Below are 17,592 nucleotides of genomic sequence, written 5' to 3' on the forward strand. Positions count from 1 at the left end.
TTCTGTAAGGCCTTGGCCCGGGCAAGGCGGCGTTCTTGATGGAAGGCAGGGTTCATATTCCGTGGGAGGGGGGCCACACTGTAGCGTGACAGGAGAGAGTCGCTCAAACACATCATAAAAATGGTCTAGCACAATATCTAGGGACGGCGGGTCGCTGATGACACATCTGGCCACCTGTGTGAACCATCTCATGCCTTGTAGTTGCGATACAACGTGCAATTGACCGGCCCGCGTTAACCTCCTTATGACAGGCAACCGATGCGATTGCACCGAGAAGACTATATATCTATGATCCGACAGTGTGGGGGAATCGCAAACACTCCATTTGGCAGCGTAGTCCGAGAGTGATTGGGTGAAAATCGTCAAGTCAATACATGCCTCCGAATAATCAGTGGAAAAGGTGGGCTGCGAAAGGGGATCATTAATAACTACCAATGAGTGGGACGCCAGATATTGCATCACTTCAGCCCCGCGCGCATCCGTGGCTGCACCACCCCACAACGGGCACTTCGCATTAAAATCGCCAGCAATAATCACATGTCGAGCATTTGTTGCCAATAGTAACTGAGATATTTGATTTAGAATTGAGCTAATCGGAATGGAAGGAGCAGCATAAACTGCAATTAACAAAAAGGAGAAAGACCTAGAAGAGAATTCTATCGCAACTACAAACTGAGTAACACACACCGGAAAATAATCAAATAAAACAGATTGTAGTAACACGAGTACTTTCGTAGATCATTTTTATGATGTGTTTGGTCGCCTGTATGAAACGTATGCCTGGACAGTGAAGCAGGGTCCGCGGGCAAAAACTTGGTGGAGCGCTGAAATTGCGCGGGAGCGTTCTATCGTCAGGGCTTTCCGTCGCCGCTTTCAGAGGGAGCGGGATCCGGTCGAACGTTTGGTAAGACGTGACATTTATTATTCGGCCCTAAGAAAATATAAGTGTCATATTACAAAGGCGAAAGATTCGGCGATTCGGAAGTCCTGCGACGAAAATACGCACAAATTTCTATTTTCCGACCCTTACAAATTGGCATTTCAAAAACTTCGTTCCGCTTTGTCTATTCCTCCGCTGTTGTGTCCGGACGGTTCTTATACAACGTCCCCCGAAGAGTCCGCTAGACTGTTACTGCGTGCGCAGATCCGTCAGGATGATCCGGCCTCGGAATCCGAGGATCACGTTCGCGAACGGGCGCTGTTTTCGTCGCCTTATCCGGACGTACCGAATGACGTGGAGTTCACGGACTTGGAAGTGGCGTCCATGGTGCGGTCCATAAAGCTCCGTTCTGCTTCTGGATTAGACAGGATGACCCCTTCGATGGTGCCATCGTTTTTTCGCGTGCACCCCTCTTTTTTCCTTTTCCTCTTTAACTCGGCTTTGAGATTGGGATATTTCCCTACAGTTTGGAAGCAGGGACGGGTGGTCTTCCTCCCGAAGCCCGGGCGTCCGCCTGAGAGTTCCATGTCCTATCGTCCAATTTGCATGAATTCAGTTTTCGGCAAGGAACGTCTTTTGAATGCCCGTCTGTACTACTTTTTGGTCCGTAATAATTTACTTCATCCCTCTCAATTCGGTTTTACGCATTCCAAAAGTACCACAGCTGCCCTCTATAGTTTAAAGTCTGTTCTTCAGGATCGCCGTAAAAAACTATTGCACTCGGTTTTAATATCATTAGATTTTCAAGGCACATTTGATTCGGTCTGGCATCCTATAGTCCTAAATTTTTTGCGCAAGCATTCTTGCCCTACTAATCTCTACCGGTTGTTGGAGTCTTTCCTCTCTAATCGAAGGGTGGTGCTCCTAACCTGTTCTGAGGACGTTTCGATCCCGGCCACTATTGGAAGTCCGCAGGGGTCTCCTTTAAGTCCCATGTTGTGGAACATTCTGATACACGGACTGTTGGAGACCTCGTTTCCCACGGGCGTTTATGTTCAGGCATATGCCGATGACACTGTGCTTGTCGTTTCGGGCACTCAGCGCCGATAAATTGAGGCTCTCGCTGACTCTGCGTTGCGGATAGTTGCGGAATGGGCAGATCGCGTCAAGGTTCGCCTCAATGCAGACAAGTACTGCTATATGCTGTTTCCAAATGGGCGTGTTAGTATGGCGCGAAGATTGCCGACCATCCGGTTGGGTGGTGCAGTTAGTCTGAAGAAAGTTTCCGAAATTAAATTATTAGGAGTCATTTTTGATCCGTGGTTTGCTTCTATGCCCCACGTTAATTACCTGAAGACAAAAGTAGAAGTCACAACCCAAACGTTACAGCGCTTTCTATACATGCATTTGTCGAATTCCGATCTCAAAATTTGAACAGTTGTACACCCAATTGGTTTTACCGACAATAACTTATTCTTCCCTCGCCTGGTGGCCGGTATCTCCGTCGCCGTACCTCAGGTCGAAGTCCACACAGCGGATCCCGTTCCTGGCGGTAACTGGTGCTGTTAGGACGGTCGATCTGAGGTTTTGGACGTGCTCATAGGAACGCCGCCCATTTGTGAAGTTTTAGAGATGCACAGATGTCTGTTTAGGCTGTTTGAGAGGCGGGAGGATCTTTTCAGGTTAGGGCAGCTGAGGTGCAGAAAGCGTTTAACCCCTGGGCTTTTCATCCGGCACAGATAATGGTTTGCCCTTTTGAGATTCCGTCTACGCCGCATGATAGGCAAATGGCTCGGGTGTCAGGTGTGCATGTGTACACAGATGGGGCTTTTGCTCACTTATCCGCGGGGGCAGCTTTCGTTGCCTTGTCTCATTCGGGAAGGGTGATCGTGGCCCAGCGGTATAAAATTTTTCCACCAAACAGTATTGTTGTAATGACGCCTTCTTCCCCTGAATGCCATTGGGATTCCATTGCCAGATGAGGAGGTGGTGTGGTGTTGTGGCGTTGTGTCCTGAGTTAGGTGTGGCTGCTGATGCTATTCCGTCCATGTTTGAGGTACTCGAAATGGAACGTCGGCACAACGAGACACCAACCCAGATCTCGCCTTCATAAGAACACCCACTGCACCACGAAGTATGACTTGGAGGAACACTGGAGAAACGCTAGGTAGCGACCATTGTATACTCGAAATTACTCTACCCATCGCCACGGCTCCCCAGAAACCATGGAGCCAGCACCTCACTGATTGGAAAGAATACAGGAAAAAGCTAGACGAGAGAACAACGGATACCATCGATGACATACAAGCATGGACCAACTTGTTAAACGCTACAACCAAGGACGCAACTCAGACATTAGAAGCGGAGCAAGAGGTTCCAATGACAGACAGTAGATTAGCTCACCTCCTAGAAGCACGCAACTCCCTGAACAAGCGGTGGAAACGCCAACGCCACAACCGAAAGCTCTGAAAACGCATAGCACAGCTCAACCGGGACATAGAACAACACAGCACAACCCTCTGCAGACAACAATGTCACGCAGTATGTCAAGAGGCTGATGGCCAATTTTACAAAAGCAGAACGTGGCATCTCCTGCGCCACCTACTAAACGACCAGACCACCAAGGGCGCTCAACATTACACGCTAAACAGAACCATCCACAAGGCCGTCCGAGAATTGGGAGAAGCCGAAGTACAAAGACGCCTGGACGCCGAGTACCTCCCTGCAACACCACCAGGCCCTCTCCCAAACTATGAAGGCGCACCCAATGACCTTTTAGACGACGATATAGAAGAATGGGAAGTGCGTGCAGTGCTTCAAACCATTAACTGTAAATCGGCGGCCGACCCAGATCAAGTTACCAACAAGGCGCTCCGAAATTTGAATGACACAGCAATAGAAGCCCTAACCAAATACTTCAACAAGTGCTGGCGCACGGGCAAGCTCCCGCAACAATGGAAGACTGCGAAAACGGTACTCATCCCCAAACCGGGCAAGCCACCCCACATTGACAACCTGAGACCTATATCTCTAACATCTTGTGTGGGAAAGGTGCTCGAACACGTACTCCTCAATCGCTGGCAACGGTTCCTGGAAGAATCCGACATCTCCCCAGACACGATGCTGGGATTTCGAGCCAAATTATGCACCCAAGACGCCATGTTGCTCCTCAAGCACGAAGTCATTGATCGAAAATTCCCCACCCTGGACAACAGAGCAGTCTCGGACTACATCTTCAAGGAGCCTTTGAGAACGTACACCACACGGCAATACGTCAGCAAGTGTCCAACCTCAATATGGGACCGCGAACTTTCGCGTATATCAAGGACTTCCTGACCAACCGAATCACAACGCTCGTGGCAGGGGAACTGCAACTCCCACCTAAGCAGCTGGGAAGCACGGGCACCCCACAAGGCTCCGTAATCTCCCCTCTGCTGTTTAACATAGTCATGATCGGCGTCGCTAGAAGACTCGAACAAGTTAGTAACATCCGGTACACGATCTATGCAGATGACATCACGTTGGGGTCAACAGGGGGTAGTGACAGCCAGATAGAAGCGGCCCTCCAAGAAGTCGTTACTGCAGTCGAAGAACATCTACGCCCCACTGGACTCAAATGTTCGCCAACAAAATCCGAACTTCTAGTGATCCCACCACCAGGAACGAGAAGGCCAACCAAACAACACACCCCCATCAATGTGGTCACCCAGGACGGAATGCCGATAACACAAGTCCCAACGATCAGAGTGCTCGGGTTGCACATACAAGACTCGCACCACAACAACGTCACGGTGCAGAAACTCCACGCCAAGCTCACGATGGCCACTCGACTCCTCCGGAAAGTGGCCACGCGATACCAAGGCATGAGAGAAGATAGCCTACTTAGACTCACCCAATCCTTTGCACTAAGTCACATCGCTTACGTGGCATCCTTTCACAACTGGAAGGCGGCCTAAAAGCTAAAGATAGATGCAATGATCAGACTAACCTACAAGACAGCACTGGGACTATACGCCCACACCAATACGGACCGCATGCTCGCTCTAGGAGTAGATAATACGACAGACGAAATCGCAGAAGCCCAAAGCACAGCTCAGTATCACAGACTGTCCCAGACCAGGACAGGGCGAGTAATACTACAAAGAATCGGACTCAATACACCTACAACGGCTCCAAAGAAAGCAACTCCGCTACCCCGGACTCTCACCCAACGCCTACGGATTCCCCCCTTACCTAAGCACATGCACCCACAGGCTCATCAAGAGAGACGGTCGGCGAGAGCCACGGCCCTTACGAAGTGGCACGTCAAAGACCCACACGCCTACTACGTGGACATAACACAATACCCCCAACAACCAGATACGTATGTAGCAGCCGTCCTCGCATCCGACACTGGGATACTTCAAACATCTGGAAGCATACAGTGCAAGACACCCACACTAGCCGAAGAGCTGGCCATTGCACTGGCACTTACGCTTCCGAAATGCCGCACGGTCCTCAGCGACTCGAAAACGGCCATACTCAACTTCGCTACAAACAACGTCAATAATACAACTGCCAGAATATGCTCCACAATACCATCAGGCCCCAACATTACCATCAAGTGGTTCCCCGCACACGCTGGGCAGTTAGACACAGGACCGAACCGGAATGAAGAGGCAGACATGGAGGCACACGCGCTAACCAGCCGCGGGTCCCCACCCCCGCCCTCGATTCACCCGACACCTCGGTCCAAGGACGATGAATACTCCATCACCTCCTACGGAGACATTCTCCAGTGGTACAGAACAAATAGATGCCTCTTCCCACCCCCCCATCGAGACCTCACCCGTAACGAAGCTACTACACTACGACAAATACAAGCACAGGCTATATGGACACCCGTACTGGCACGACACATATGCCCCGCCGTATATACAACAGACATCTGTCAACAATGTCAACAAGCAAGAGCCACCCAGAGACACTTGCTCTGGAACTGCACCCCCCCAGAACGACTAGACGAAGCAATGACTCCTGCCATGCGCAGCAAGATCACAACCAATACCCTGGAGACCAAAGAGACGTGGTCCAGCACGTGCTGGGCATCTTGGCGAGACAGCAGCCGTAAACGTCACCCTCACGGGTTGGCATGAGTAGGCTGCCGCCCCAGGCTGTCTTGCACGCTCGTCTCACCCCACCGCCCATCCCATGCCGGACTGTCAATAAAGTTGTTTCTCTCTCTCTCTCCACCAAACAGTGCATTTAGTGCTGAGGTGGTTGCTCTAAAAGAGGCACTTCTGCATTTCTCGAGCTGCAGCATTCCTTTGACGCATTTTCTTTACACGGACTGTTTATCGCTACTTGCAGCGATGGGGTCGCTATCCACTCGAAGCGAAGAAGTAGCTGAGCTCAAGCGTTTGTATTTCAGCCTTTCGCGCAGAGTTCGGGTCTGTCTGTTTCACGTGAGAGGACATCAGGGCCTGATTGGAAATGAGGTGGCCGACCACCTTGCTGTTCGCGCGTGTACAGATGGAGCGCTACGACCTGGATTGTATTCGCGAAGGGTGGTCAGATCGGCTCTCTCTATGCAAATCGACTAACACTGGTTGTCGGATTAGATTCTAAATCACCGAAGTACAGAATTGTTTAAGTGGGTCCCCGATGTTTTGCGTCTGCCGCCCAATTTCCCTCCACCGAGACAGGTGGTGTTTCTAATCACGGGCCATGGAAGATTTCATTTTTATTTGCACCGCATTTCGCTCTTGCCCTCAATGACATGTTTTTGCGGGGTTGAGTGTACGAGCATTGATCACTTCATGAATTCGTGTGCAGGCACTACGCTCTATAGGAATCAATTGGAGAATGAGTGTAATTGCTCGACTTCTCCACGCAATTACCCGGCCTTTTTGAGGAACCGCAGAGCAGTGGAAATTTTGCGCGCGATGGTCAGGCACATTAACGACTCGATGCCCTCGACTGACGATCTTTAGGGTTGACCTGGTGGTCCCCTGGCTTGAGGCCGATGGTGCGCTTGCAGGGCTCCCCCCCGTGACGCGAGGGTTTTCGCCCTTCGAAGGGAGTTCTCTGCCCGCCGGCGGCACGCCTTTAAGGCTCCGGTTTCGTACGTGGGGGGACTCTACTGCGGGGCACTTGAGTGTGCGGCACCGTGGTGACGTCACGCTTCGCGCTGTGTCGCGCGTTGCTATATGCACTATGCATGAAGGGTGGTTTCTCCATCCCACCGTGATCGGACCACTGGTCTGTTGCCCGCACGCCCTTGCTGGCCGCCTGGCGTTACTTCGATGGACGGAGGTTTTTGCTGCCATTTCGCCTTTGGGCGGCAGTTGGTGGACGGTGGAGGGTCCGCACTGCGGATGTTGGCCGGAGTTGCAGTCTGGGCGAGTCTTACCTTGGCGCTGACGCGGGCGTCTTTTAACTCGTGCGCTGCTTGTATCTCACTGCTTTTGCGGTGAATCATTGTGGCGGTGTTTTTGCGTGTGAGTTACAAAATTTTAATTTAGAGGTGTTGGAGATGTTTTGTCCGTTTCTGCGGGTGCTGCCGGTTCATCGCTCATTTCATTTGCTTAGAGGTGCTTAGAGGTGCACCCATGACAGTGTGCCCGGACGCTTCTGTTGTGGTGGTGTGGGGATGCGGGGCGGCATGCAGGGAATTGCCCGGCTGCGGGCAATTCCCTCCGACATGCCGGGTCGGTTGGCTGAAGACAGGGCAGTGGGTGTCCTCTTACGTGGAATTGACATGGGCAGGTCATTGTAACCTCCTTTTGGTTCACATAATTGTTCCCGACTATGGACTTATTGGGCTGTTCTCGCGGTTGGGAGCTATCAAGCTGCTTTTTCTACCTTGTTGGTTGTATCGTTATGGGACATACTTTTTCCCGGAAGAGTTTTTGCTTGTTTTTTTATTCCCTCCAGTGGCGACGTCCATGCGCTTCTCCTCCTGTTGGTTCATCCGCCAGGTTTTATTTTGCTGATACAGTGACTTTGTTGTTTTGCGGGCAGAGCAGTTCATTGTAAGCTCGGTCGTCTTGCGTTTGCGTTTGGCTTTGTCGCCGGCTCTGGGCAATCGCTACGGTGGGTATGTTGCTGGCATTCGCGGATGGCTGGGAGAGTCGAACAGGGCCGTTGTGTTTCTGTCTAGGATAGAGAGGCTGGCTAATGTTGGTCTTTCTTGCTGAGCGGCTGCGAAAATATCTTTGTGGCTTCAAGTTTCTCCGTCTGGCCGCAAGTGTTCACCAGGAGGTAGCCTATGGTCAATCTCTTGTGTTCCGCATGGCTGACCGATGCATTGTTAAAGGTTCTTTAGTGGGCCTCTTGGGGATTCTTTTTCTCTTGTCTCGGTCAATCCCTTCTGTTGGAATTACCATTGGCTTCTAGTTAGGTTGGTTAATTTTCTGTCTATATTCAAAATTTTTGGGTATAGCTACATTGCGGACTCAGTCATAGTTTCAAGCGCGCTTGGAAATTTCTGGCGGGGATTGGCCAGTAGACCTGTTTTTCTCTTTTAATAGGTACATACCCATATTTTCGAGGAGAGATTGACCGTTTTCTCCCTGTTTCTTTTTAGGTGGGCATGGTTCTAGTCCTGGTTCGCAAAGCTTTTGTTTTATTTGGCTAACTTTGGCGAGCTGTATGGCCTGCTTCTTTAGAATTGGTTACTTAGGTTAGTCGTTTTGAATTTCAGGAGTGATCTGATTTCTTACAGATTGCTTGTGTGGACGTTTGCTGGGCAGGGGGGGGGGGGGGTTCTGTTTGTCCCTTTTTTTGGAATTTTTCAGGACCGCATGCACGTCGCTGAAGAGCTGGGATGGAGACGCTCTTGGCGCTCTCTCTGGCCTGCCGCTTGCTCATGTCTGCACCCTGGGATGTGGAGCTGGATGCTGGTCTCCTTGTTGGGGATTCGTGCCGCCGTTCTCCAGTGGGCTGCCTGCGTCGTCCTTTGGTGCCCGCTCCCATGTGGTGTGCGCCTGCGCTCCTGAGCGGCGGCGTCTCCTTTGTTCTGTCCCCGATATTGCGTCTTCGCCGTGTGGTGTCTTCATAGTGCTGCTGGAACGGTGTGGTTGCGGCCATTCTGTGCCCTGGGTGGCTGCGTTGCTGACTCTGTGAACTGGTTGCTGGATCTGCAGCCCTACGTGCTTGGGTGAACTCCTTGGACTGGATTTCCTGTTTTCAGGGGTGTGCAGGGAGTGGCGGGTTTCGTGCCAGTTGAATTGGACCTTGGACCATGTGTGAACTTTTCCGGGGGGGCGGGACTTTTTCGGGGGAACTTTCGAGAGTTTTATTTGGAGTGGACCTCAGCGCGGGCTTTAGACTGTGGGGATGTTTTGTCTGGGGAAAGAGAAGGTGGGACTTTTACTTGTGATTTTCAGGGATTTTAAGGGACTGTGTCTTAAAGAGCTGTGATGAGGGCTCTTTTGGTCCTAGGTATTTGGTATCATGTCTGGTGGGTTGTAGGAGTAGGAACTTCTAGAGTGTAGAATTGTGAAATGCGACTTTTACACTGTGCGCGGAAATATGTTTTTGGAATTGTGCGGGGGAGGTGTGGGGACTCTTGGGCGGCAGACTTTCTGGGCGGGGGACTTTTGGGGCGACGTTCGCGGGTTTATATTTTGTGTGCCTCTTAGTGCTTAAAGCGGGACTTTTACTTGTGATTTTTCAGGGACTTTAAGGAACTGTGTCTTAAATTGCTGCGGTGAGCGCTCTTTTGGCCCTAGGTATTTGGTGTGATGTCTGGTGGGTTGCCGAAATAGGAACCTAAAATGTGTAGAACTGTGAAATGCGACCTTCGCACTGTGCAAGGAAGTATGTTTTGGAACTGTCCGGGGGGGCGTGGGGACTCTTGGGGGGCGGACTTTCTGGGCGGGAGACTTTTGGGGGGAAGTTCGCGGGTTTATTTTATATGCCTCTTAGTGCTTGGTGTGTGATGATGATGTTTAGAGTTTAATGGCGCAAGGCCGACTAAGGGCAAAGAGCGCCAAACAAAAGTGATTACATGAAAGTGACATGGAAGTAAAAAAACATTTTAGTAAAAATAAACAAAGTAAAACACAACGTAATGAAGATGACTGGTGTAAAGGGCCAGGTTGTCAACATGCATGATAAGAAATGAGATGTAAAAATTTTACGTCGGTGAGAAACTCGAAAACGCGTTTGATTGAAAACAGGGCTTCGTCTCCTAAGAAGTATGACGGGTGTGGTGGAATATGTCGTGTGTGTAGTTGAGGGAAGTGTTTGCGTCGTGTAGTGCCGAGTGCCTTACATTGTATGAGGATGTGCATCACGGATAGGGCCTCTCCGCACCTGCTGCACAGAGGTCTTGGAGACCCAGTGAGAAGGTGCGAGTGTGTTCCATGAGTGTGCTCTATCCGTAATCTGGCCAAGGCGACTTCAGTGTATCTATTGCGTGTGTCGGTGGTGTATGGTCCCAAGTGTGGTTTTATTACGTGTAACTTGTTGTCTGTCTGTTCACTCCAGTGTGTTTGCCATGTTTTGCGAAGTTGTTGTCTGATGTGTGGTTTCACGTCAGTGTAGGGTAATGTGGTTATGTCTACTGCATTCGAGAGTGTAGCAGCAGCAGCCATTCGATCCGCTGCTTCGTTCCCGGCTATACCACAGTGGCCAGGGACCCAGCAAAGGACTAGTTCAAATTTGTGGACATACACAGACATAATACCCTTCACTATTAAATTTATAACGTGATTTTTGGAATACTTTGTTGACGACAACGCCCGCACAACACTGAGAGAATCTGTATATATAATGGATTGTGGGATGTGGCTTTGAAGGATATGATTAACAACCAGAAGTACACTATAAGCCTCTGCCGTAAAGATACTTGTATTACTGTTGAGAGTTCTAGTGACACTAAGGCAGGGCCCATGCGCCGCGCAGGACACCGAGGTGGAAGTTTTAGAGGCGTCCGTATAAAATTCAGAACATTAGTACTTCTGCTGCAAACACAAGAAGTGCTGCTGGATTGCACATGTGGGAGCTCGGTTTTTATCTACATGTGTGAATGATGTGTCGCATGAGACAGGGCGGAGATGCCATGGTGCTATGAAATCTGTTACAGAACTTTGGATGGTATCTAAAAAGGAGACAGCAAGCTCTGACGCTTCCTCTCTAACTCTGTAAAAGAAGGGCGCAGAGAACGATAGTCGATTTAAAAGGAGTTCAGTCATGGAGGTATCATGAAAAACTGATTTAAAAGGATGGTGAGGCATGGATGAAATTTTAAAAGCATAAAGGAGGTCTGTGTATGCTCGCTGACGTTGTAGGTTCCATTTGTTGCACTCTACATACAGGCTTTCGACTGGACTAGTCCGAAAGGCGCCACACGACAAGCGGAGCCCTAGATGAAGCACAGGGTCCAGCATTCTGAGGGATGTTTTAGTGGCTGACCCATAGACAACGCTGCCATAGTCCAATCGTGAACCTATCAAGCTGGTAAAAACACGCAACAGAAGTTGTTTGTCAGCACCAAAAGAGATGTGTGAGAGAACCTTCAGGATATTCATTGTTTTTAAGTATTTATGTTTTAGTTGTTTTATGTGTGGGATGAATGTGAGCTTTTCGTCAAAGATTATACCTAAAAACTTGTGTTCCTTTTTTACAGGAATCGAGACACCGTGGAGTTGAATGTCTGGATCCGGTCGGATGCCACGCCTCCTGGAAAACAAGACACAAGTGCACTTCCCTGGATTAAATTTAAAACCGTTGCTATCTGCCCAACCAGCTAGCTTGTTAACACCAAGCTGGACCTGGCGCTCACAGACAGACAAGTACAGGATTTAAAGGAGAGCTGAACGTCGTCTACATAGACTGAACAGGAAATCGACGGTGGCAGCGCCTTCCTAAGGGAATTCATTTTCACAATAAAAAGGGTGCAACTTAAAACTCCACCTTGCGGCACTCCATTTTCCTGCACATGAACCCTAGAGAGTGCAGTTCCAACTCGCACACGAAAGGTTCTTTGAGACAAGTAGCTGGCAAGTGTGTTCATGTTACCTGCCACACCGAAGGACTTGAGGTCGCTTAGGATGCCATACCGCCACGCGGTATCGTACGCTTTTTCTAGATCAAAGAATACTGTCATACAGTACTGCTTATGGAGGAAAGCATCTTTTATATACGCCTCTAATGCAACGAGTTGATCGTTGGTAGATCGCCCCGCCCTGAAGCCTGCCTGGCAGCTCTCGAGAAGACCATTGTACTCTAAGAAGTACACGAGTCTCCTGTTTATCATCTTCTCAAAGAGCTTACACAGGCAGCTTGTCAGGGCAATGGGACGATAACTTGCGGGAGAGGAAGGGTCCTTCCCTTCCTTTAGGATAGCCACTACTATGGCCTCTCTCCAAGAGCGAGGAATGTGCCCCGAAAGCCATATGTTGTTGTATAGATGTAGGAGTGTTTCAAGAGTGTCTGGGTGTAGGTGTTGTATCATGGTGTATGTAATCTTATGTGCGCCTGGAGCTGAAGGTTTGCACGTGCTCAGGGCAGCCCTCAACTCATAGAGAGTGAATTCAGAGTTGTAAGAAGTTTTTGATTTGTCTTTGTCGTGTAAGGGCTTTTTTTCTGCAGATGTTTTGTGTTTCATGAAAGTGTTTGTGTAGTGTGCTGAGCTGGACACGTGTTCAAAGTGTTGTGCAAGCGTGTTGGCCTGGTCTTCGAGTGTGTCCCCTGTTGTGCTAGCCAGGGGCAGGCTGTGTGTCTGTTGTCCTTTTAGCTTGCGTATCCGTGTCCAGACTTTGTGAGTGTCGGTGTATGAGTTGATGGAAGTGAGGAAGGCGCGCCAACTCTCACGTTTCGCCTTACGACGCACACGCTTCCCAAGAGCCTTTGCCCGTTTAAAGGAAATGAGATTATCTGGCGTAGGGTACCGGCGAAGGACACCCCACGCCTTGTTCTGGGCCTCTCGCGCCCGCCTACAGTCCTCGTTCCACCAGGGCCTCCTTGGGTTGCGGTACGCACTGGAGGCCTGAGGCATGGACTTTTCGGCGGCGTCGAGTATGTGTGCCGTGACGAGTTGGGCTGCTTCCTCCACGTGTAGGTGTTTTATGGTTGTGTGGTGTAGTTTAGATGTTTCTGTGAATGTACTCCAGTTTGCTTTTGATTCATTAAACCTGTTCTGGGAAGATGGACTGCATGGGCCTTTACCTATGAACGTTAGGGAAGTGGGGAAGTGGTCACTACCATATGGGTCCGTGCCCACACCCCACTCAAGACATGGAAAGAGAATGGCAGAGCCAATAGCCAAGTCAAGATGCGAGTATGTATTGTGTCTTAAGTTATGGTATGTCGGCTGTTTTTTGTTGAAAAGGCATGCTCCTGAAGATGTGAGGAATTTCTCTATCAGGCGACCTCGGGCATCCATTCTAGAGGAGCCCCAAAGAGAGTTGTGCGCATTAAGGTCGCCTGTTAGTATGTGTGGTTCGGGCTGCTGGTCGACCAGTGCCTCGAAGTCAGAGCTCGAGAGTGCATGATCAGGAGAGATGTAAATGGAGCATACCGTTATCAACCTATTAAATATTATCGTACGGATTGCTACAGCCTCAAGGACAGTGTTCAGGGTGACAGGGTGGCAGGCTAAAGATTTCTGGGCGACAATTGCCACACCTCCTGAAGAGTGTGTGCAGCCAACCCTGTCCTTTCTGAATACCATGTACCTATTCAAGAAATTTGTTTGTTTAGAATTGAGGTGGGTTTCCTGGAGACACATGATACTTGGCTGATTGGCATGCAGCATCTCATACCCATCGTCAAGATTTTTAAGGTGGCCTCTGCAGTTCCATTGGATGATGTTTTCATTTCCCATTATTTAAATTTAAGAATAACTGGAGTGTGTGTGTGCGTGTTTTTGTTCATGTGTCGTCTTTCGGGGCTGTTATTCTAGGATTTCTAGGCCTTTCTGTCGGCTTGGACATCGGAGGCCGTTCCTTGCGCTGCGTTGCAGGCAGGAACGGCGCGACATCCATCTCCTCATCGGATGCCAGAAGGGTGCCCGGCGGACCGGGCCCCTCGGACTTGGCCCCTTTCGGGAGCCCTTCGTTAGAGCCGCCACCGCCGAGGGCGTCCGAGACACCAAAGGTGGCACAGGAGGTGCGGTGGCGGTGGGAGCCGATGCGGGGCCCCCGGTGTCCATCCGGTCGGCACCCTCCAACGTACTGGAGGACGGAGAGGCAGGGACGGGAGCGGCACCGGTCCCTACAGAAGAGGTTGTCACCACAACCGCTGCTGCCTCAGCAAGCGGCGTGGCGACGGATTGGGCTGCCTGAGGCACCCCAGGGGGGGTGGGTGAGGGACCAGGTCAGACTCGCTGAACTGGGTCCCTGTGGACACCATACGCCGCTCCGCCCCCCGGCGAGCTGCGTCGGCGTACCTCCCCAGAGGGAAAGAGGCGAACCTCTTTCCCGCCTCTGGAAAGGTGATGTTCTCAGTGACCTTTACATTAATGATTTGTTTTTCTTGCTTAAATTTCTCACAAGTGCGGGACCACGCTGCGTGGGGCCCCTGGCAGTTGGCACAGGTGAGGGTTGACGATGGACAATTATCGGATGGATGATCATGCTGAGCGCACTTTGCGCAGGTCAGACGACCACGGCAGGAGTTGGTTCCGTGTCCGAACCGCTGGCACTTAAAGCAGCGGAGCGGGTTTGGAATGTAAGGACGAATGGAGCATCGGATGAACCCTGCGTTGATATGGTCAGGAAGTGAGGAGCAGTTGAAGGTCAGGATAATGTGTTTCGTGGGGATTGCCTTATCATCTCTACGCATCGTGATGCGGCGCACGGCTGTGACACCCTGATCCTTTAGACCTTCAAGAATGTCGGCATCTGTCTCATTAAGAAGATCTGCCTCAGAGATCACACCCTGCGAGCTATTCAGGCTGCGGTGGGGTGTGACCCTGATGTCCAGATCGACCATTTTCGTCTGACCAAGAAGTGTGGTTGCCTGCTGCTGGTTTTTTACTTCAACAAGGATTTCACCTGTGCGTTGTTTTTTGGCATTATAGGTTTTCCCAATTATTCCATCAAGGTATTTTGTAATCAAAAATACTGATTGTGAAGCAAGAGGGCGGGCTGTGTCAAGAGATTCGATAACAAGAAAACGAGAGTATTTGTCTGGCTTTGGGAAGCTCATGCTTGGAAGTGGAGGAAAGATACTTCGGTGCGGCCCCTTTTCAGGGACCGATCACGTTTGGAGGGGGGTTTTGAATTTTCCATACGGCATAGAAAAAAAGCAGGGGACGGGGGCACTTTCTTCTCAAACCTTACCCTGATAGCCTGAGAGGTCCCGGAGCTACCTGCCTGGTAAACAGACAGGGAGCCCATCTGCCGGAGCTTGACCTGGGCTCCGACGGCCACCGTTTGAGGCTTCTACCCTTCACCTTTAAACACATCACCACGGTAGGTTACAGTTTGTGTTGGGGGCTCGGGGTCCGCGGTGTCGCCAACACCGTCACCATGAATACTCAAGGTGCCCCGTGCGGGGCTTGGTGTGTTTCGCGAGGCACCTGTATTGGATTGACGCTGCAATAAAGAAGTTCTGTTTGGGTTGATTCTGGGTTCTGCTGTTTTCTGCTGGCCGAAGTAGGTGACCTCGCTTTTTATTTTTGCTCACTAATTGGCTTTCTTTCTAAAAGAATTTTGGAGCTGCTGCTCCCATTTCTTTTATTTTTCTTATTGGCTTTAACCTGTTATAGCTCTGCTGGTACAGGTTTTGTTCCCCTTTTCATTTATTTTGCTTTCATTTTATTGGGAACCTTTCATTTTTAGGCTGGTAATGAATGCGTGCACCAAGCGAAGGAGGTTGGCTTCTTTGAGACCATGGTTGCGGTTGGCTATGCGGGCGATGAGTCTGCCAATCTGGTCGGTGGTGTTTTCGAGACTGCATATAATTTCAGTGTTAGCCCCATTTTCTTGAATTCGGAGTCCGAGAATGCGAATGGAGGGGACATGCGGAATGAGGTAGCCTTGTAGCATGACCTGAATATCAAGGGCACAGGCACCCCGATGGCGACGCTTTCTCGAGTGGTAGAAGAAGAGCTCAGACTTCTGCGGTGAGCTACTGAGCCCCCGTTCATGGGCGTAAGTGGCGATGATGTTGGCAGCTTGCTGAAGGCGGTCTTGAATTTCACCATCGCTTCCCCCAGCTGTCCAAACGGCGATGTCATCCGCGTAGATGCTGTGGTGCAGGCCAGGGATGCATTCCAAGAGGGGAGGGAGCTGGAGCATAGCCACGTTGAATAGAAAAGGGGAAATGACTGACCCCTGAGGTGTGCCTTTACTGACCAAGGGCATGGGGTCCGATTCAAGGCCTTGGACCGAGAGAGATGCTGTGCGACCAGGGAGAAAGTTGGCGATGTACGGGTAGGTGCGGGGTCCCACGTGGAGTTGGTTAAACCCGATCAGGATACTTTGATGAGTGACATTATCGAATGCCTTATGAGTGACATTATTGATGCCCATGATGACTTGAATGTCTTGCCGGGAGATAAAGGGGTTATCCAAAATTTGATGCTGAAGCTGCAGCATAACGTCTTGGGCAGACAGTTTAGCCCAGCATGGTGTGTGGGAACAGACCCTGATCATCCATATAGGCTTGGAGACGCGCCAGGATGACGTGTTCAAGTAACTTGCCCAGACAAGATGTTAGGGAAATGGGTCTGAGATTTGTTATAGCCAATTCCTTGCCTGGTTTGGGTATAAGAGAGATCTTCGCTGTTTTCCAGGAGGCGGGAAGATGGCCCGACGTCCACACTGTGTTCATGTAGTCAGTGAGCGCCTGTTCTGCGGCTCCAGTGAGGTTCCGAAGAAGCTTGTTGGTGATGCCGTCAGGACCCGGGGCTGATCGAACGTTGACATGTGTAAGGGCAGCCCCTACTTCGGCAACCGTGATGGGACGATCTAAGGTCTCGTTGGGGCCGCCGGTGTAATCTGGGGGAGGAACGGAGGCAGCGGACGGAATATAGAGCTCCTGAAGCTGTCGAAGAAGCTCCTGCGCAGAACCCGATTACTTGTGGAGGAGGGTGATCATCTCATTCTTCGTGTGCTCTCTTTTCTTCTGCGGATTTAGCAGGCCGCGGAGAATACTCCAGGTCTGCGGAACATTCATGTTGCCCTCCATGCGGCCACAAAGGGCATTCCAATGCTGGGTAGTCAAGTTGGTCGCATGCTTGCCAATGTCCTGGTTGAGCTTAGACAGGCGGCGACGGAGAGGGCGGTTGTGCTTCTGCCTCTGGAGTCGACGCACTAGGCCCTCCTTGGCTTCCCATAAGTGGAGGAGACGAGAATCAACCACGTCACGGTGAGCTTGTTCAGGGACAGTTTTGGCTGCACCATCACGTTGTTCGAGGAGTTTGGCAGTCCAGTCATCCAAATCTTCTAAGGTGTCAGGTAAGTTAGCATCACAGAGGGATCGGAAGACGTCCCAGTCAACCAGCTTGTGGGAACGGGTGCTCGGCTGTGGGGGTCCGTCCTGAACGAGGGTTTCAACCACATAGTGGTCACTTCCCAAATCATGACCAGTGTTGCGCCAGACTGAGTTGGCGATATTATGTGTGATGGTCAGATCAGGAGTGGTGTCTCTCTGGACGCTGTTGCCTTGTCGAGTGGGGTGTGCCGGGTCCGTGAGGAGGCGCATCTGTTGCGAGAGGATTGTAGAGAGCACTCCACGGCCTTTGCGTGACACATGCGGATACCCCCATTCAGGGT

At 50.7% G+C, this 17,592-nt stretch overlaps 1 pseudogene; it reads left to right on the top strand.

Moving 5' to 3' along the window:
• The first annotated feature begins 3,259 nt into the window (after positions 1-3,259).
• On the top strand, positions 3,260-16,729 carry LOC144158080 (uncharacterized; annotated as a pseudogene).
• The last annotated feature ends 863 nt before the right edge of the window (positions 16,730-17,592 follow it).

The sequence above is a fragment of the Haemaphysalis longicornis genome, unplaced genomic scaffold (genome assembly GCF_048455015.1).
Source record: "Haemaphysalis longicornis isolate Haplotype H1 unplaced genomic scaffold, Haemaphysalis longicornis Haplotype H1 scaffold_10, whole genome shotgun sequence".
NCBI lineage: Eukaryota > Metazoa > Arthropoda > Arachnida > Ixodida > Ixodidae > Haemaphysalis > Haemaphysalis longicornis.